The sequence below is a fragment of the Atta cephalotes genome (assembly GCF_000143395.1).
Source record: "Atta cephalotes unplaced genomic scaffold scaffold00029, whole genome shotgun sequence".
Taxonomy (NCBI): domain Eukaryota; kingdom Metazoa; phylum Arthropoda; class Insecta; order Hymenoptera; family Formicidae; genus Atta; species Atta cephalotes.
This window is the reverse complement of record NW_012130093.1, coordinates 1,960,904-1,984,539: the sequence shown is the minus strand read 5'-3', so window position 1 is coordinate 1,984,539 and position 23,636 is coordinate 1,960,904.

The following is a 23,636-nucleotide window of genomic DNA, read 5'->3' as shown; positions in this document are numbered from 1 at the left end:
TTACGAGCCAAATTCTCGTCATTTGCGGGAGATTTTAATTTTTTGCTCCAATATGAAGAAATCTGCGGCTGAGACTCATCGAATGCTCTCAAATACTTATGGTGAGGCCGCTATTAGTGAAAGAATGTGTCGTGAGTGGTTTCAACGCTTCAAGAACGGTGATTTTGACGTCGAAGACCGGCATAGCGGTGGAAGAGAGAAGGTTTTCAAAGATGCAGAATTGGAGGCATTACTTGAGCAAGACTCGTGTCAAAATCAAGAAGAATTGGCACAATCATTGGGAGTGATTCAACAAGCCATTTCAAAACGCCTCAAAGCCATGGGAATGATTCAGAAGCAAGGAAATTGGGTGCCGTACGAATTGAAGCCGAGAGATATTGAACGGCATTTGTTTGCTTGTGAACAGCTGCTTGAAAGGCAAAGACGGAAGAGATTTCTACATCGCATTGTGACTGGGGACGAAAAATGGGTTCATTACGATAATCCCAAGCGCAGAAAATCATGGGGAGTTCCCGGCCATGCTTCCACGTCGACGGCCAAACCGAATATTCACGGCTCCAAGGTCATGCTCTGTATTTGGTGGGACCAGCTCGGCGTAGTGTATTATGAACTGTTAAAATCGACTGAAACAATCACAGGCGATCGGTATCGAAAGCAATTGATGCGTTTGAGCCGAGCATTAAAAGACAAACGGCCGCAATACAACAAGAGACACGATAAAGTGATTTTGCAGCATGACAATGCTCGAACCCATGTTGCGAAAGTGGTCAAGACATACTTGGAAACGTTGAAATGGGAAGTCCTACCCCACCCGCCGTATTCTCCAGACGTTGCTCTCTCTGACTATCACTTGTTTCGATCAATGGCACACGGCCTGGCTGACCAACACTTCCGGTCTTATGAAGAAGTAAAAAATTGGATCGATTCGTGGATAGCCTCAAAAGATGACCAGTTTTTTCGACACGGGATTCGTACGCTACCCGAAAGAAGGGAGAAAGTAGTGGCCAGCGATAGACAATACTTTGAATCATAAATGTATAACCAGTTTTTTACAATAAAGCCTCGAATTTCGGAAAAAAACGGTAGAAGCAAAGTTGTACATCTAATATTACGTCACAAATTACTGAAGATGACCAAAATTATGTGATCGAAATGTTTGATTTTTGAAATGTTTAAATTTTTGTTATTGGGAGTATAAATTAGTTCGGTCCGTTTCCCTAAAGATGGCTTCAGCTGTGAATGGTTCATAGTGACAGCTGATTTTGGCGGTTTCAGAGAGGTTAAACATCTGCTATTAATATTCAATTTATATCGCTTTGAGTTCATTCAAAAACCTTGATTTTTACTGTGTTTAAAATGTCGAATTTTGTGTTAATCAAGCAGCATTTGCGGGAGGTTTTAATTTTCTGCTTGAATTGAAAAAAAAGTGCGGCTGAAGCCCATCGAATGCTTGTCGAAGTTTATGATGACACTGCTCCAACTGATAAATCATGTAGGGAATGGTTTTGACGTTTCAAGGATGGAGATTTTAGCGTTGAAAACTCGCTCTAGACAGCCAAAAAAGTTCGAAGACAAAGAATTAGAGGCATTATTCGAAGAAGATCAGAGTCAAACGCAAAAGGAGTTTGTAGAATCATTGGGGGTAACTCAACAAGCCGTTGCTGTATGATTGAGAGCCATGGGAATGATTCAAAAACAAGGAAATTGGGTTCCTTATGAACTGAAACCGAGAGAAGCGATTTTTCACTTGCGAATAGCTGATTTAAAGACAACAGAGAAAAGGTTTTTTGCATCGAATTGTGACTGGAGATGAGAAGTGGATATTCTACGACAACCCCAAGAAGAAAAAATATTACGCTAAACCTGGTCAATCGTTGCCATCGACCTCAACATCAATATCACGAACATTCATGATTCGAAGATCATGCTGTGTATCTGGGACCAAAAAGGTCTTGTTTACTATGAGCTGCTGAAACCTGGCGATTCCATTACAGGCGATTGGTATCGGTTACAATTGATTCGTTTGAATCGTGCATTGCGAGAAAAACGGCAGAAATACGAGCAAAGACATGATAAAATAATTCTTCTTCATGATAACGCTCGGCCTTATGTCGCTAAAGTCATAAAAAAATATTTGGAAACGCTCAAATGGGATTTACCGCACCCGCCGTATTCTCCGGACATTGCTCCTTCTGATTACTGATTGTTCCGAAGGATGCAGCACGATTTGGCAAGTCACCGGTTCACTTCTTTCGCAGAAATCGAAAATTGGCTCCAAAATTGGATCGCCTCCAAAGACGAGTCATTTTTTCGAGATGGAATTCGAAAATTGCCTGAAAGATGGGAAAAAGTAATAGACAGCGATAACAATACTTTAATTGATCTGTTCATTCATTTTGTTTTGAAATAATGCATTTTTGAACGGACCGTACTAATTTGTACTCCCAGTAATAAACTTTATATTTTTCACACACGAATACTTGTGTCGGCTCTTATAGGCATTTCTTTTTACTCGTATGGTCATATAATTAGAGTTAAGTAAATAGCAAAGATAGTACTAATTGAGTTTTACTTTTTTAATTTGATAAAATTTAACTTGAATAGTTAAGACTGTATCATTAAATTTTATTTTTTTTCAAAAAGAAGTGATTTTTGAGATGTAATAATTGAAACTACATTACTTAGATTAGAATAAGGAGATTTTCCGTAAAAATATTTTTAAAGTAGAATTCAAACTACTATTTGTTGAGTTGGAGTAATAAAAAGATACATAATGTATCCGATATCACTTAGAATAACTATTCAAAAAGGGCGAGAAGCATTCCTAGCATCTTCTTTTATTTTTTTTTAAATATAATTTTTAAGTAATTTTCAAGATAATACACTTTTATTTTAGTATATATCTTGATTAATGTAATTATATATATATATATATATATATATATATATATATATATAAAACTGTATCATTTGGATTTTAATTTTTAGTTTGGTACAATAGTTTTTTTTCAAGAAGTACTAATTTTTGACAGAAAATTAAAACTATCATTACTTGGGTTGGAATAAAAGGATCTTCAATAAGAATATCTTTGAAGAAGTATAAAACTACTTTTATTTGAGATTAGAATAATAAAATATACGTAACATATCACTTAGATTCTATTCGAAAAATATATTTTTAGCGTCTTTTTTTTACTTTTTTTTTATAGAAATAAGTTTGTATTGATATCACGCATTTTGTATTAACAAATATATGCAATTTCGTTTGTATTCGATCTCCTTTAATTATAATGATTAACGGTGACTGTCTTAGAAACTGTACAACAGCGATCTGTCTCAGAAGCCACGAGATTGTAGCTTCTGCCGAATCATAATTGAAATTTTTTTCAATACAGTTCTTGAAACAAAGATATGTAACCTTAATTATCGTAATTATGCGTGTAAGCTTATTATTCAAATGCGAGCGATGGGGACAGTGGGCGTTGATATGAAAGTCGAGCAGAAAGTTGAATTTGACACTGACCATTGATTCATCATACGATATGCCCTCTTTTCATCTCTGAAATTCAAAGGCACTTGAGTAGTTGATGGCGGGTAGTCGGCCCCTAAAATTAGCTACAGTGACATATTGGTGAGTGCGTCTGGGATCCCCTGAAAGAGATATGGTTCCCCTTCTCCTACCTTCTAAATTCACAAAGCAACTGCCCTGGGAAAATCAACTGACGCGTAACTAAATAGTGTATCATTAATTCCAACGTGTATGTTTATATCGCGCTGGTTAAAGTTCACAGAGCTCTGCACGCTATGTTGTCCCTCTAACTAAAGCAGAAGAAGGGGCGTCTTAGATTTTTCGATTGGGCCTTTTGGCAATTACTAAAAAAATGATTGCTATATTAATGTTGAGCGTAAAGGAAAACAGTAAATATTATAATGAAAATATTTAAAAGGGACGCATTTTTCAACACAAATAAATAAATGTAATACTTTAATAAGTAAAAAGCAATTAACATATTTGTAATATAAAATTAATGAATTGATCCTTCGGCTATCTCGTAGGATATCTAATATCTAACAATAATTTCTGTGAGTTTTATACATTTTATACATTTTATCTTAGTACTTTTGAAGCATGCGTCGATTATTGTTTCGTTTTGAAACGAATAATCTTAAGCCAAAATTAGAAATGTAATTTTGTATTACTAAATTATTAAACAATTTAATATTATTTAAATTATATGGCCATTATAAAATTATATATAATAAATTTATTATCAAAAATATTACCATGGTTTCCTAAAAATACATTCGAGTGTTGTTATAAATTTACTTGAAATACTTTTTTCTCCATTTGCATAAATAAAAGGAACTGAGTTAAGAGAATAATGATTTAATGAGGAACTTTATATAATTCAACAGAATAGGAAAATTAATGAGTGTATTACATCTAATATGTTGTTATATAACAGGTCCAAAAATCACGTCAAATTTATGTTTTTCTTACTTCATGTTGATTGCGTGTACATGCATGCGCGCATGTGTAAGTTTCTCTATTTATAAGAATGAAAATAAAAGGCCAGAGTAATGTTTATCTTTTGAAAAATGAAGAAACAGCTTTTTCTCTTTTTTTTTTCATTATAATCAATTAGGAAAACATTTGATTCATCCCAGATAACATTCAAGCACCTTAGTACTAATATAAAAACAATCTATTTAGAGAGTTTAGAAGCGTCTTTATTGACACCGAAAATGTACACAAATGGATTTGGTTATGAATTCCGACCGAAATTTCAGTTTCGGTTTCAGTCAGTTTTGGTAAAAAGTCAGAGTTTCAGTTTGATTTCAGTTTTGGCCGGAATTAAGAGAAAATTTCGGTGAGTGAACCGAAATTGTACAAGTTGCAATGCACCAATAAGTTTAAAAAACAACTGCTCGATTTTAATTATTAACTCATTGATTAAACTTAAGCCAATTTGAGTACAAATTTTGATGTCATCCTAATAATTACTATGATTTGATTTTTTTTTAAATTGAAGAGGCAATATTATTATATTATTATACAATAATGAAAAAATATATGGGCAACAGCCTAAGATTCCACAGCGAGTTCGTACACTTATGCAGATGAAATATAAAAAAAATCGAAGTTCGTGTTTAGGATAACACTAAATCACAAGAATGCCTAAAAATAAGTGATCAGGAATATGATTTATGACGAGAGAAGGAGAGAGTGTGCGGCTCCAAGCAGTGAATAAGGAACGACTGACAGTTGAAAATCGTAAGTCGTAATTAATGATATTCCTGACTACTTTTTTTAGGCACTCTTGCGGTTTAGTATTCAACATGAACTTCGATTTTTATTACATTACATCTGCATACGCGATAGATGCACAAATTCACGTGAAATCTCGTACTACAATGAGAGCGTCAATACAGAGCGGAAATTGGTGCGCAATTACAATAAGAATTTCAACTAATTCACATAATATATTGTACTACCATGTAGCTACAAAAATTTCCTCGGACGTTTCGGTTTGCTTCAAATCATCTTCAGCAAGTTGTGAAAAATTTTTTTTCAATGTCTTATAATAATAATTCGCAAAATGTTGGATAGATAATTCTCGTCGATGTCTTGACAAATAGTCCGCAATGTTGGAAAGTATTCTACGTGAGACCAGAGGATGAGCATATCTCTACTGTTAGGTTGAGAGTTGCCAAAAAATTATCGCTTCGCTGTTAAGCCAAATGACTAGCTGAAAAAAGCAATGTGCAAATCAATTAATTGCGTTGTTATTAACATATAAGTATATTTATTCAACTCATCCGTCTTCATAGATCACAATCAATTATTCCAAGCGTAATTTTTTAAGAGAATACAAAAATTTTTAAGTTATTGTTATAAAGAGAATAAATTATAAAAAATTATAAAAATTGTTAAAAGTATTATTCAAATGGAAATAAAAAACGTAAACCGTCAAATTTCTTATTCTGAGAGCAACATCCGCACAGATCAATATATGAATGTTATAATGTCAAACTTAGAAATATATAAACGACAATAATTAAAGGAGCTAAAGGCAAATACACAAAGTCGCTAATAAATTTCTCTAGAATGCTCACATACGAGTGATGCAAAAACTCCGTGTCTGATTGGAGATTCAAACTATTGGTTTGGCAATTTAATATTCAACATTTCAGAAATGAACCTTTTGTTCAATTGTCTTTCTATGTCAAGATTTTGACATTATTCTACTCAAATTCATGATTGTAATTCAACCTATGCTGAGTGATGACAGATTCATAAGAAATTTTTTTCTATTAATTTGATTTTTGTGCTTCTTTATTCTCATTTTCAATTATCTGTTTGCCCAACATATAGTAGGTTGCATCATAGTCTCGACAATAATGTAATTTATAGATTCTTATTAGAACTTGAAGAACACAGTTTAACATGAATAAACTCATTAAAATCCATTAAGATAGTCCCTTCAAGTTCTCATCTCTGAAATGTTGAATATTAAATTACAAACCAATAGTTTGAATCTCCAATCAGATACGTAGTTTTTGCATCACTCGTGTGCAAGTTTCTAGAGAAATTTAAATAGGAACTTTGTGTATTTGCCTTTAACTTGTTTAATTATTATTTTTAACAGTGACATTATAACAGTAATGTATTAATCTATACGGACGTTGCTCTCAGAATAAGAAATTTAATAGTTTATTTTTTTACTTTCATTTGGATAACATTTTTAATAATTTTTATAATCTTTTATAATTTATCTTTTTATAACAATAACTTAAACATTTTTGTATCCTCTTATAAAATTGACGTGTTACGCTTGGAATAATTGATTATGATTTATGAAGACAGAGAGTGAGTTGAATAAGTACACTTATATTTTAATAACAACATGATTGTGCATCCATAGAAGTATCTTGTCTTATATATTTCTACCGTATACTATAACATCTCGTTACGAACACATGATGGAAGTTACGCAATGTTAAAAAATCGCACACGAAAAAATATTTTTATTCTTAAAGTTTTTATAATCGCATGATCGTCTGAGATATTTAGATTTCTAATCAGATAGTAAGTGTAGTTCTTACTTAATAAAATAAAGTCCAACAGATTTTTTTTTATTTATGTGTCTTATCGTATATTGTGTTTTTGTATTAATGTTTTTAAAAAATGAATGGATGGGGATAGTAGGTTAACCACAGCATGGAACTATATGACTCATTTAGTGACGACTCTTATAGTACTTACTCAAAATTTTATTCTTTTTAAGAGATTTTCCTCAGTGGTAAATGTTATAAATTTAGTTCCTTCATGTCCAATCTCGAAATTTAGGTTTATTCAACGTATTTTTGCACGAAACGAACGAATTTAGCAAGAAGAAGCATTGTTCTGCCGTACGAAGCGAAATATTAATTGTTGAATAAAAAAATTTGAATACGTATTACAATCATTAGTTTGTGATATTACCAACGTTCATGAATTTTCTTTTTTTTATCGTGAAGTATTTTTATTACTATTTTTTGCTTACAGTTTTATTTTATTTAACTTTATATTTAAAATTTTTTGAATCTTTCTATCCGATCTTCCAATCAAATTTAAGTGAACATCTTACGATGGATTTGAGTGAACTCTCCATGGATTAAATCATCGAATATATATGTTTTAAATTTTTTTATGTCTCTGAAGAAAGCTAAAAAATGATTCAAAACATGTAAGCTTGAGATTTTAGATTACAAGTTATTAAGTTTTTAAATACTATTGTATGTTTTCATTTTCCGCCCAACTCCTAAATGCCCTTTCCTTATTCTTTTTAATATAAAAGAATCTTTACTTTTTTTTTATAATTTTTATATGCTTTTATTGTTATACGCTGGCTGTAAGTCATTCTCAACAATCATATTTTCAATTTATTTGTTTTTTTCTGTTTTTGGAACAGAAAAGAACCCGAAGCTATTAGATTGCATAAATTATGGATCAAATTTCGCATTAGTTTAATTAAGAATATTTTACATTCTAGATTTATTAAATATTGTATTAAATGTCGTACAATAACAACATTATTTTAAAATTACATCATTACATTTGCAACGTGTATTAAGATTGATCTCTTTAGTTACAATTCGTCAACAACACAGTTAGAAAAATAACTACGAGCTTTCTTTACATGTAAATGAAACTCGTAGTTATGAACAAAATTAAAAATAATGAATGATTAAATTGAAAATTAAGTTACAGTTACTTAAGTGTGTGTAATGAATGTGTATATATAATAAATTTCATAAATTTTCATGAAAAATACATTAAATTTCATGTAAATGTACATGAATATACTTTTCAGTTATAAATACATTAAATTTAATGTAATGTTATGTATTCAGTTCAAAATGTGTAATTTAAAAGTATATTAAATTTCATAAAATTTTTAACAGTGGATATATAGGATATCTTAGGAATCAGTTCATTAATAACATCTTAAAACTAGAATTAAATGACACTTACAGAAAAACAGATTATTTCCGAATACAATTGTTTCGTCTCTCATGAGAGGTAGCGCATTGCTTCTCTACTTACATCTGCAACTCTTTTTTTAATAAACAAGAAAAATCTTCTTATCTTTTTTTGTATGGGAGAAGGAGGGAATTTATTTAAAATGTCATCGGTTATCTTTGAAACAAAACAAAGAAACAATGAAAACAAACAATAACAACACTATTAGAGCGATTTGTTATTATCACACAATATCTACTGATATTGAGTCAGATTCTCATGATAAATTAACAATTATAAACAAGTTTGCTATCTTTGTATCCAAAAAATATTATTCTCCTTATATGTCATCTAATTAAATTTGTATTGACTCTCAATTTTTCCTTCCTATAATTTCTTTTCCTTCATTTCACCTAGAAACAAATGGCTAATTTATCATTTGTTGTTATATCTAAAAAAAATTTTCTATAATTAGGAGAAAATTTTGCTTTACCATCAAATTATAAACTAAATCTTGTCTTTGATTTTATTAAAAGTATTGAAATACATAAATTACCTATTAATAAACGGATTTCTGTTATGAACTATTCAATTTCTATTTTAAATAGTTTATTTTTATTCAATTTACGAAAGTAAATTTAGACTTATATATAAAAGTATCAGACAGATTTACAAAAAAAGAAAATAACGTTTAAAAATAAAATTTTTAAATGGCTCAATAGAATTAATAATTCAAATATTGTAATAAGTAAGGACTATTTAAATTTAAACGAAATGAATTATATCGGAAATCAAAGTATGTATCTGATTTTGCCACAGTGATTGTTATTCTAATGATATATTATAGATAAAAATATATAATATATAATATATAATAGTAATATTTTTAAATTATTAAATTAAACAATAAAGTTTATTAGGGAACATTTTATTTACAATACAAAATCAAAGACAATCGGTTCCACTCAATAAAGCGAAATATATTAAAAGTATTGAGAATATGTTACGCAACATAAATACATATAAAATAATAATAAAAAATCCATTTAATAAGATGACTAAAGATCTCAAATTTTTACTTCATAAAAGAAACAAAAAAAAGTATATTTATTTATATTGATAAAGTAATATATAATAGAGTTTTAATCTTACATACAGCCTGTGGCACTCCAAAGGTGTATATAAAGAATATAAACCGGGTAATATTTATTGTATAATAAACTCTACAATCAATAGTCCATTACATTAGCGTATTATCTATATAAAATCATTTTAGATAGTATACCAGAGAGAAATTCGTAAAAAGTTTCATAAAAAATAATCAATAGTTAGTTGAAGAATTAGATGGCATTTAATCTGTACAGCACAAATAAATTTATTTCATTAGATGTGATATCACTTTTTACTAATGTTCCGATCGATTTGGCTATAAAATTTTTTTATTGAAATTAACACAAAAATCTCGTACTTTTAAGAGTACTTTTAATAAGCGATTAGATTGGTTCTCAATTCCACTTTGTGTTGAATAAAGTAATTTATAACAAGAAATATATACTTAAATGTAATCATCTTGAATAATCATTTATAAAGAGTATGAAGTATTTTGAACCTCCAATCAATGTATGTTCCATCAGTCCACAGATATCGGCATAAATCAGCTATAACAATCTGGAAGTCCTCGGCTCCTTTCTTGGTTTCGAGAACGTTTGACAAATTTGTTTACTTCGAACACAATTGCGGCCCATTTAGATCATTAAAATCCAGATTTTGCATGCTTACAAAGTAATTTCATACTTCCTCTATAGATATATATTAAGATGTCCAAGTCTTCTATGCCATTGAAAGCTCATGTTAATCTCGCATTTGAACGGAGTGTCAACTGGTTGCACCAATTTATAAATTATTATTGACCGATTTAGCTGCGACTACATCAAGGCTGCTTTCATATGCAGCGTAACTTGCATAAGTATAATTGCGTTTGTGTGATAGAAATGTGACGATATTTCGATGTACACCCAGCAAACGAGAATGGATTGAAATGAATTGGAATGGATTCAGATTTTCAGAAATATTAATTTATGAATATCAAAATGAATGCTTTTCAATCCTGAATGCATTTTTATTCATTTGTAGGAATTGCATGGAACAGATCTTTATGCCTTTCAATCTAAAATTAATATTAACTTTTTTTGTGCATTGTGTTCTGTGAATTGAATACTATTCAATTCAAAATTTTGAATAGGAAATGCAGTTTTTCAATTCAATTGAATCCAATTGAATCCAATTAAATCCAAAAAAAATATTAGCTATTTAAAATACGCATTCAGAAAAAAATTTCAATCCATTTTAATCCATTCTTGTTTGCTAGCACTGCCAGTATATTAAAAATCTACATTATACATAACATATATAAACTATAGCTGTGTTCAATAGAACGTTTATTTTGTAACTGTTGGAAGTTTTCTTTGCATTAATTGGATCATACTTTTAGATCTAAAGGAATGGTTCTATCTCAGCAGACAATCATAAAACAGTTGCAAAACTATTGTGTTCTGCTGAACGCAGCCACTATATATTAATATTTCCTTAATCCTATATCACTATCAAAGAGAAATAATAAAATCAACGTCAATTTGACATGATTTCAACATTGAGCGATGCGGATTACAATATTTCTCGCTGAGCCAATAGCTATATATAGCTATTTCAGTTAAAAATATACAACTCGCGTCGATCGACGTCGAAATCATGTCAAATTGACATCGAATTTATGTCGCTTTCTATGATATCGACTTAGTTGGTGAGGTATCTCCAATGATTTTGATTTTGACAAATATTAGGTGTGGGAAAAAGTTCCCATTACATCTAATGGAAAAAACGCCACGAACTTTTTCCCACACCTAATATTATTCAGATTATGATCCTGAACAACATTTAAGAGGTTTTAGCCGTCGGTTGGATCTTGGACAATGCTAATGCCGACGGTAATTTTCAAATCTTATAATTCGCAAAGTATTCAATGAAAAAATATTTTATTATAGAGTTTTAAAAAAACTATCAAGGTACAATAGTATCTAATAAGCTACAATAATATCTAATAAAAAATGAAGGCTTTTACTTAAAAAGTGATTTTGACAACGCTATTCAAGGTCAAATCAATGATATTATCTGATGTCCCTCTCGAAGTCACAAAACGTACATGAAACATATTTCTGAAATATATTTCGATTTAATGCAGTGTTTCTAAGATATTTGAATGGATCCTTTAAAATGGGATACCCTATATATCATTATACCTTTAGACGAATTTTTAATTGCATTATATTTGATCTTAAACTCTACTTATTTTTCACGACTTACTTTAATGACAATTTTTACAAACAAATTTTTGGCATTCCTATGGGTTCTCCAATGTTCCCTATCATAGCTGAAATAATTTTACAAGCTCTAGAGTCATTATATCTATAGATTACTTAGAAAACTTTCATTCTATTTTAGATATGTAAATGACATTATATATAGTATATTAGCAGCTCTTTCTGACACCTTGAATGATATTCTTAACACTTTCAATTCGGTATAAGATTACAGTTTCCTATGGAAATTGGGGATAATGGGAAATTAAATTTTTTTAGACACTACTATCATTGTTGACGAAAATAAAATAATTTTTTATAGGTATTTTAAACCAACATTTTCAGATAAATTTTTTGAATTTCCCATCCTTTATGTAATAAGAGTAAAGTTATTTATGACGCAGTTGATAGGATTATTATTTCATTCCAAGTTTCAACAAAAAAATTTTATTGATGCTATTCACACTTTTTTTATGACTATCCTCTTTACTTCATTTTTTTTACTGTATAAAAAAGAATTAATTATCATATTCATAATAAAAATCAAATAGATAATAATCTCCATTTCTCATAAAAAAGACAAATTCAAAGATAAATATTTTACTGTACCTTAGATTAAGTCTGTCTCTGAAAAATTTATGCCTATAACTCTCAAACTTGATTGTAAATTATCTTAATCCATTCTTAATACCCAAAAAATTACATAAAAATAAAAGAGATACAAACCATTTCGACTTATATTCCCATCAAGGTGTAGTTTAAATCTTTTTTGAGAATTGAGGCAAGCTATGTTGGTTAGATCAAAAAAAAATTAAAAACTAGATGCTGGATCGACGGCGAATGTAATCGAAATCGACAGACTTTTTTTAATTCCAAATCGATAATATTGACATTTTTTATTTCTTATTATATATTGTTGTGTCTCGCTCAAACGCATTCATCTGTCCTTATCTAACATATTGCAACGCCATCTCTCGAACACCTATTGTTAGACACAATTCTTTTGTTGATCACTTCGAGTCTTCATTTAGTAAGCAAATGTACGTAATTTGTAGATCGATATAAATATCATTTTTTAAGTTCAAAGCTTTCAATCTCAGTTTTTGTAAACTCAGTTTGTGTATGTCATGCGCTGCGTGGTATACTATCATGTGATCCATATGAGCTTTTGTTTTAAGGAAATATCTACATCAGGTGACAGCTCTGACGAGTTGAAAAAAATGTAAGTTTTTTCTGATTTTACAAAATATGATAAAAATTCTTTTACAAGATTAAAGTAGACGCAAAATTTGGCTGTAGTGCAATATATTTTGGGTAAAACTCCTGTTTAGGAACCTTTTCTGATGACTTTGATCTTGATATATGTTATCAAGGTTATGACCTTAAGTGACCTCCAACGGCCAAGATTTTGGCCGTCGCTCGTCCTTAAAAAGTTATAAACAAAAAAAATTTGAAAAATAAAGTCTCTTTTTTTCTACTATATGAAACAAAAATTCTCTATTTTAAAATATATATTATTTTCCACGAGAAGCGACTGTCATCCCCCTCCCTTCCTGCAAAGGAGCATGTCGTACGTAATTGAGACTGATTTTACATCGCGGACTTAATATTTTATTTAATTACATCTTTCTTGCACAAATAAGAAAATAACTCGTCGTAATTATCAATCAAATAGAAATTCGTGAAGCTGCATGTTGACGTGTTGGAAATCCATCAACTATTGAATACAAGGAATGTTTGAAAACTTTGATCAGTTATTTCTTTATTTTACTTAATACATTTTTGTATATTAACAGATTTTTTTTCATTATTTTATTCTATTGACTACATATAAGATTATTGACTGTTATGAACTCTATATTGACATTACCATATTATCATGTCATCGAATGTTGTACTGCGATTCTCAGAAATTGTGACTGATACTGAAATATTACATGTTTTTACATCGAATCATGTTTTTGGATTATCTTAATCGAAGTCTGTATAATTATATACTCGTACTTTTTTATATATTTACATATTTATTTGATTTAATAAAGAAAGATAAAAAAATTGATTAAAAATAAAGATGTTCTTTAATAGAGAATATTTTCATTTTTAATTTATTTTATCATTAATATTATGATATCACTTAAGATTAAAGGTTGAAACGTATAACTAATTTAATATATATTTCCGTAAAAAATATCCAGCGTTTGGCTTTAATTAATCCTTATTTGTTAGAAAATAACATTGTACGTTTATTAAGCCGACACAACCATTTCAGCATAATCGAATAAAAATTGCACAGAAATTTAATGCTTTCTTGTTTCTAATTTGTTACTCTATTCCCGATTTTGTTGCTCCAGCCAAAAAAACAATGGTTGTGCTAGCATAAGAATAAAGTTAGTCACTCAAAAAAATAAAAAAACTTAAAAAATATGGCACATTCTTTTTGTGCTAATTTGTTGTTAATTAATTGCTCACTTCCCGATATTATTGCTCCATCCCTCGAAAACCCTTAGGTACTCTAAGTCAGCACACCACCTATAAATTGTCAATTCTCGAAATATTTCGACTGATTACGGTTCTCTGATTTTGAAAAAAAAACAAGTAAACCAGATTTTGTTACTTTTTGTTGTAGAATAAAAACATATTGAAAAAATGATATTGTTAAACAATTATCTATAAATAATCAGAACTGCACCGATAGGCGTCGCAGCATCATGACTAAAAGTTTTATATACAGAATATGTTGCTCGCATGAAATTTCGCATTTGGTTATCAAATTGTTCAAAACACCATGTAAATCGAAATATATCGATATTCAAATTCGCTAACTATGACACATGAAAAACAATTAGTTTATTCTGTCTGTTTCAGCGCCGTGCATTAAGAGCTCATAAATTTTGTTAAAACAATTTATTGCCCGCATGATTTTGGTATCACAATGTTCCTAATATGTACAATCGAAATATACCCATTTTCGATTTTGTTGCTAACTGATACAAAGAAAACGATTAGTTTATCCGAAGGAGCACTCTTGCTGAGCCCTATATTCCATTAAACATTGCTTAAAAAAATTATTGCTCGAATGTTTTAGATAACAAAATATTCCTCGATATTATTAAAGTATATTGATTTCTGATTTTATTGCTAACTCTATTTTTTCATTGCTAACACGTGAATAATTATACAGTATAGAAATAAAGTTCTGGCGCAGACGCCGATCCGGATAAACTAATTGTTTTTCTTGTGTCAAAATTTGCAACAAATTGGAAATGGAAATATACTTTGAGAGTCTATGTTACAAGCAACATTTAGGTACTAAAAACATTGGAGCAACAAATTCTTTAAGCAATGTTTAGAGAGTAAAGTGCCCCAAGAGGGCACCGATCCGGATGAACTAATTGTTTTTCTTGAGTCAGAGTTAGGAATAAAATCAGATTCGTCGGGAATCGCGAGAACAAAATCAGAGAACCATAATCAATTGAGATATTTTAAGAATTAACACTTTATAAGTGGTGTGCTGACTCGGAGTTACTAGGAGTGATTTTTGAGAGTTGGGGATAGAGCAATAAATCGGAAAGTGAACAATTAATTAGCAACTTAGCATAAAAGAATATGCCGAATTATTTAAGTTTTTTTTATTTTTTGAGTGGCTGTGCTAACTTTATTCTTATGCAGTTATTGTTTTTTTAGAATTGACTGGAGCAACAAAATCGGGAATAGAGCAACAAATTAGCAACAAAAAAGCACTAAATTTCTGTGCAACTTTTAGTCGATTGTGCTGAAGTGGCTGTGTCAGTTTAACAGACGTTATCATTATTTTTATTCGTGCTGACAAAAGCAACATTACTGTTGCAATTAGGGGAAACCGACCATGGGTCATGAATTACTATGAGTCATCGATTGACATAAATGGAATGTTTAAATTAATACTACTGTTACTTGTACAATATTTATATAATATATAATTACATGTACAATACGATTATTATTTCGTTGCCCATATTTTTTATCTAAGTGGCAGTGATTAAATTCCATCAAAAAAATATCGATCATTTATGATTTTCATGGTGCAATAGTAACTTTTTAATCGCATAAAAATATTTTTTATAAATATTGTTTTTGTAGTAGAAGATACATATATGAAGATAAGTGCAAGTTTCTGCATATCTTTTTTCGACTACGTTACAACAATCTAACATTTACTTTTTATAATTTTCTATTATAATGTATTAAAATGTATAATTAAATGCATAATTGGGGTATCATGGATCATACATTAAATATTCATGATGAAACAGGACAATACAGAAAGTATATGTACTACAAGAACAGTTTATACTTCTAAGCAATTAATTTTATTTTATTGTAATAAATTTTTTATCTTATATTAATGGTTATTTCTCATTTGTTTTCTTATAATTTTCTATTTTATTATTTAATAATTATTAATTGTAATTAATATTTCATTATATTAGTGACTATGCTAAGAATGTGTATTATGTTAATTGAAAATACTAATGTTAATTGAAAACATTATATTAATTAAAAATATTTTTCAACTTTCGTCATTATTTCTTGCATAATTCTACTATTTTGTGTGTGATTTATTTGTGTGTGATATATTATATGTGTATGAGGCATGAGTCCATTTCTTAAAAAATATATATATTTTTTAAAATTAATAAATATTTACTAAATATATCTACTTATTAAATTTTAAAATATGCATTATGTTTTAATTATTTAAAAAAATGATACAACAATTTTTATATTTAGATACACTTTGAAGAGTTTGAATTTTTGTGACTCATGGTCTCTTCTATATGTTTCAAAGGTAAGCGTAACTAAGATATAGGTACTTATGAAATTATCAAAAAAGTTCCTACTAAAAATTTTATAACATGTTTATAATGCCGATAAAATAGTGAGATGCAGATTATATTTCAATTTCTACATACCGAATGTTGTTATGCAGTGACGAAACACTTCCGAGAGCTTGTGTCCTTCCGAAAATGAAAGACATAGATAAATCAGATTGTCTATTCCGTATAATTGTCTGTTCAATAAATAATCCTTTGTATTCTTTGGCAGTCTTTCTACATAAAATAATTGTAAACACGATACCCCTAAAGCTGATAGCCATATGAAAAATAACTTTCGACTTGTTAATAAACTCAATGATACTCATTTAAATGATGATTATTTTTTAATTAGATGTATGGTTATGCTCTTTACAACAACCCGATTGATTATGTAATAGATTATATAAATGATAATTGATAGTTTATTTCCAGAGATTGTTGTTTACTTTAAGAATTTATTTTTGCTGTCCAATTTGTTTTAAATTCAATTTTTTTTTACTTTTGACAGTGTTATTTATAAACAATTTTGAAACTCTCAAAGGCTTGCCAATATTGCATATCTTGTTGCAAATTTTGTTTTAGGAGAGTTTAGGAGGAAAGCAGACTTTTAGCATCTATTCGATTCCTGTTGCCTTTTTATACAATAAATACGTGGATGATCTAATTATGATAGTTTCTACAACTATGATTAATACTTATTCTTAATGCTTTTAATTCTTAGCATCTAAGGATTCAGTTTACTATGGAAATCGGAAAGAACAGATTGAATTTTTTAGATGTCACCCTCATTATTAACGATAATGTTATTGAGTTTAATTGGTACCATAACTAATTTTCTCTGGGACATATTTGAACTTTTTATCTCATCACCCGATTACATAAAAAAGAGGAATGATTACTGGATTAGAATAATTTTGTTTTCGAATTCTAAATTCCATTTAGAAAAATTATGTTTGGTAATAAAAATATAGTAAAGGTATTATGAGAACCTTCAAGAGACAATTTAATATCTAGCATATTGAAGAATAAAAAAATTTTACATTCCATTTCATACCGTTTGATAAATTTGTTGAAATTTTATGTATTTTAGTATTAAAATTGATTATTTTAATGCAAACGTTGAAATGGTGACGGATGCTCTTATACTTAATTTTTAATTGCCGTTTAATTTAGCCTACACATGTCGCATCGCAATCATGACATGATCTGAAGACACTGGTAGTGTCTTGGCGCTACCAGCGTGGTATTTTATACACGACTTCATGATGAAACATATGATCCAATATATCTTTACCTCTAGTTACATATTTTTTTAGTGTTTGGAATAGTAAAAGCTACTTTTTTTATGAACTATTAACTTTCGATAAGAATAATTCGGAGATAGTTTTAATACAAGATACAGTAAAATATAGGTCATTGTTTAATTGTTTATGTCGTTGAATATAGTCGATATTTAATTTTAGTGATATTTAATTTTAGTGTTAACAGTTCGAAAGGATAAAGAATAACAATTATTTAATAAGATATCAATCAATTCTGTAAAATTATTTTGGTGGAATAATTGGGATGAGATAAGAGTATTATTCTGTCAACCAAACCTTTTTTAGATCACACCTTTTTTATGACAAATTGAGTGTTGAGTATTGTGATAATTTAAAAACCTGGCTGAAAAGGTTGGTTTTTTTCGTACCAGTCGAACGTAATATTGTCTGTATTATGATCTCTACATCCAAGAAACTCAGTCTGTCACCAACTTCCATAGAATTGTAATCATGCAATGCATTGAATGTATTTAAAATTTTATCCAGATGTTATTCAAGAACGGCTAATAAAATATCATTTACATACAACACTTAAAATAAAATTTCAACTGACAAGGCAACGGACTAATTGCAATGTCTTCAAAATATTCTAAGATAATATTTGCAATGATTGATGTGACATGTGATGACAAAGAAGACCTTATAGGTGTACTACCTTAGGTCCTAAATATTTGTTTGTAAAATTTTTTGTTAAAAGTGAACACAGTTGAATTTAAAATTAATCGATATATAATGAATTCTTTTTTGGATATAAGGTATATAAGCTTAAATCCGCTGTTTTTTAGTTAGCAAAGTACTTGCCCTCGCTAACTATACATTTTTCCCATCTTTCGGACAATTTGTATACCACGCCAAAAAAATTCCTCATCTTTCGAGGCAAACCACTCATCAAGCCATTTTCGGACGTCTTCGTAAGAATCGAAGTGCGAGCGCGTGGCCTATCGACGAAAACAGGTGATAATCAGAAAACGCCAGGTCTGGTGAGTAAGCGGGATGGAATAACACTTCCCAGTTGAGTGTCTCCAAGTAGTTTTGGCGTGTGCGATAGTGCGTTGTCGTGGAGGAAAATCAGCTTGTCATGTCTTTCTCGATAATGCGCTTTTTTTTCACGCAGAGCACGATGCAATTTGATCAGTTGTTGGTGGTAGCGGTGAGCATTAACAGTTTCACCAGGTTTTAATAGCTCGTAGTAGACACCCTCCTGATCCCACCAAACGCACAGCATCGTCTTCCGTCCGAAGCGATTTGGTCTTGAGGAAGATGTTGATAGTTGGGCGGGATCAACCCAAGATTTCTTGCGTTTAGGATTCTGAAAATAGATCCACTTTTCATCGCCTGTCACAATCCGATGCAGGAATGACTTTCTTTTTTGTCTGGCAGAATTTGGCATGTGTTTTGGCTTCATCTGCCTATCGTTCAGTTCATGCGACATCCATTTTCCGATCTTTTGAACCTTCCCCATGGCATGTAACCGCATGGAAATGGCTGCTTGAGAAACACCCAATTGCTCGATACATTTTTTGCGATTGGATATCGTCCAAAAGAGCTTGCAATTGACAGTCCTCAATCTTCCTGGGCCGATTTTCACGCTTCTTGTCACTCAGGTCAAAATTGTCGTCATTGAACCAGTGAAACCAATCTCTGCACGTTGTTTCCGATAAAGCATTGTCGCCATAGGCCTCCATAAGCATTCGATGCGATTCGGCAGCCGATTTCTTCAAATTGAAACAGAAAAGCAAAGCTTCCCGCATATGCTTTTTTTTTAGCAAAAAACTAGACATGATTACGAAAGAAAAAATGTATGTTGTTGTATGAAATTGCTGATGATGTGTACTAGTTAATGTTGACAGATGTCAAACACATAAAAAAAAGTGTGTTGTGTGCTCAGGGTAGCTTTGTACGCTCACTAATGCCACCTATGAGTAAACAGCGGATTTAAGCTTATACACCTGGTATTAATGTTTTTTGAGATATATTTTCATATATTGCAAGTACTTGAAATAGCCAATTCTGTGAGCACTATAGTAAATAATGAGATAACGTTTAAAAAAGCCAGATTTTATGTTAGGCTCAAAATAATTATCATCTAGGTCTTTTACGAGATGAAAACCATTTTCAACGTGCTTCAGGTATGCTACTCTTAGTGATATTATGTAAGTATCACGAAAGTTCATATAATGGGCTGTTAATCGAAAACATAATTATTCTTAAGAGGATATTAACTAACCTTTTCAGGTTTTTAAATTATCATTCTCAATACCCAACTTGTTAAAAATAATAAATTAATTTTATGAATCTTTGGTACGCTCTAGGAATATTCTTATCGTTAACAATCTTTTGTAAGTGGATTTATCTATAATTCACCTGTTTCTCCATCTAACTAGAAGGTTTCACAAATCAGCAGTAAATTTTTCTATGGGGGTCCTCATCAATTGTTTGGTGTATTTATATCAAATAAAATTAATTCTATTTTTTCGCTATAGTTATTCCTATTTAATACCACCATCGCGTTACCCTTATCAGCTTTCGTAATTAATAATTCTGGATGATTTTTTTATAAAACCTTTTTTGTTAGGTTTAAACATTCTATTATATTTTTTTTTATTTTTTATTTCTTTATTATGCAAAGAACCATTTTGAACGAATCTATTAATGATAGAGACAGACTGACTCCTAATCCTGATTGATTAATTGTAAGCAACTTGCATTGACTTGTAATCTTTCTTTTGAAAATTTTAATTATAATTTATTGAGATTATATTTTATTGTGATTATATTTTTAATTTATTTACATTTAACACAGATATTGTAATGCATTTTTTTATATGCAAACTTGTTTACAATATCTGTGTTTTCACTAAATTCTCAATTTTATTGATTTAAATAGTGATTTATTTATACTAGTAACAAATTATTTTGTTATATCATACACATATTTAGTTGTTCGTATTGAACCAACTAATTTAGTTATATGAAACAAATTTCATTTTTCAACAAATTTCTTTTTCAATGTATTTTTTCATTTCTGACATTAAAATCTAAGATGGTAATGATAGTAGCGAGAGTAATAAAGAATAAACAACTTAAGTGCTAACAGAACAAATAAATATAAATGCATATTAACATATAGGTTTTTTGTTTACACCTATCTTTTAATTTTCGCAACATGAGAAAGACATTGATGCGATGAAAATTTGTCAAATTATAACATGAGTAAATCTCACAATGTCTGAGATTCATCGTTAACACAAACAGCCTTTAGGCAACCAAGCCTATTTAGTACACGTGTCCTCGTACATTAAATCGCGGCGATCCTATTTGTGACGATTGAAGGGTGAGCAAAAGAGACAGAAAGAAGACACAAAAATCAAAAGAGAGGGGCTGAGGTCGGAACAAAGGGCCAGCACACTTCGCCACGTGACTGCCGGTGGTACGACTTCGGGGCTGTAAGTACAAAGCTTCATCACTCTCTTTTTCTCTTTCATTTTTTCCTTATCTCTTTCTTCTCTTACCTACTTTTTCTCATTCTCTATCTCTTTTCATCTTTCATATATAGATTGACCGCAATTTGATGCAATGTCACACATGCACATTGCGCGGCATTTGCAGCAAAGAACGTCGATTGCATTGCTTTACATGTTTTATTTTTGTTCACTCATTTATTTGTTCACAAGAAGAAGCTCATCTTTTGACTACTGAAGAATCTAATTAAAGAATACTTTTATTAGTGTATTGAAATATGTGAAAAAAAACAAAAAAAATGTTTACTATTTTGCGCAATTAAAAATAGGATCGATATGTAGTACTTATTTGTCCTGTCATCTCTCGGGATTAAATAGAGCGAATTAAATCAAATAGAAGGTAAATCCTTTATCGAGTTTTTCAATAAATTAATGAAATATTAATTAATAAAAATCTGTAAATCCGCGCCGGCGCAATTCAGCGAGTAGAGACTGCTCGGCGTCACCGAACTATTGTATGATGAACATGGCGAAACACAGTCGCGAAGAGCATGCTCCCAACATAATAACTCACATGTTTCTTGATTGAAATAAATTGCTGAAATCGTTGAAATTGACTATAAAATTATTGAAATAAGATACGAAAATGACTGAAATGTTTGAAATTATTGAAAACATTTCAACATAAATAATACTTTAAATATTGAAATACTATTAATTTTAAAGATAATGAATGAAAATAAACAAAAAAGTAATGAAAAATAATAAAAGCTAATACAAATATATTTAATATATTTATACAGATGTACAGAGAAATTGAATAATAAATTATATTGATTACAAATCCTAAAAATAATATACTGAAATGCTGAAATATTATCTATGTATGAAAATGTTGAAACAAATTAAAATCTAAGAAAAATTAATATAAAATATTTGAAAGGTAATGACATTGAAATAAAGTATAGGGAAAACCGGGGGTTGGCAATTGAATATAGAGAATACAATAATCGAGGCTACAAACAAAACAAAACACGCGAAACACGCGAGACACGCGTTTGTAAACGTGTCTGAGCACGCAGCAGCGACTGCCGCTAAGTCTGCTGTAACATCTTATTGCGAACACATCTATAATAGAAGTTATGCCACAATTTTAAAAAATCGTACACCTAAATAAATATTTTTATTCTTAAAGTTTTTGTTTTATAATCGCATGATTGTCTGAGACATTATTTAGATTTCTAATCAGATAGTAAGTGTAATTAATTCTTACTTAATAAAGAGACAGATTTTTTTTTATTGTGTCTTTGTTATCGTATATTGTTAATGTTTTTAAAAAATAAACGGATGGGGATAGTAGATTAACCACAGCATGAAACTATATAACTCATTTAATGACGACTCTTATAGTACTTACTCAATTTTATTTCTTTAAAGAGATTTTCCTCAGTGATAAAGATTATAAGTTTAATTCCCTCATGTCCAATCATTTCGAAAATTAGACTTATTCAACGTGTTTTTGCACAAAATGAACAAATTTTGTAAAAAGAAATATTGTTTTGCCTTGCGAAGCGAATGTTTGTTTAAAATATATTTTTATAAAAATTTTATTAATATGTAGTCAAAGATGTAGCTTAAAATACATTAATCTTTATTTTAATAATCTTAATTGAATTACCCTAGTCTCGGGGCTAATTGAATCAGATAGAATGATTAGAAAAATACATTTTTTTCATAGTTATTAGTTTCCCCTTATTATTAAAATATTAGATAATCAAATGTAATAACTGATGTAGAATTCATTTTTTTGATATATCTCTTAATTTCATCTATAAAAATTCGAAAAATGAATATATTAATCCCTCTCTCCTACATTTTTATAGATTTATAGATTTATTAATTTTATAGATTTATTAATGAAAGTTAAATAAAAGAACAGTAGAATGTTGGAATTAATAATTAAAAAAATACTCTATAACTATCTACAAAATAAGGAAATCAATTTGCAACAGCGTTAAATTCATCTATTAAGTGTACAACTTGGCTTCCGCCGTTTTTTTTCCGAAATTCGAGGCTTTATTGTAAAAAACTAGTTATACATTTATGATTCAAAATATTGTCCATCGCTGGCCACT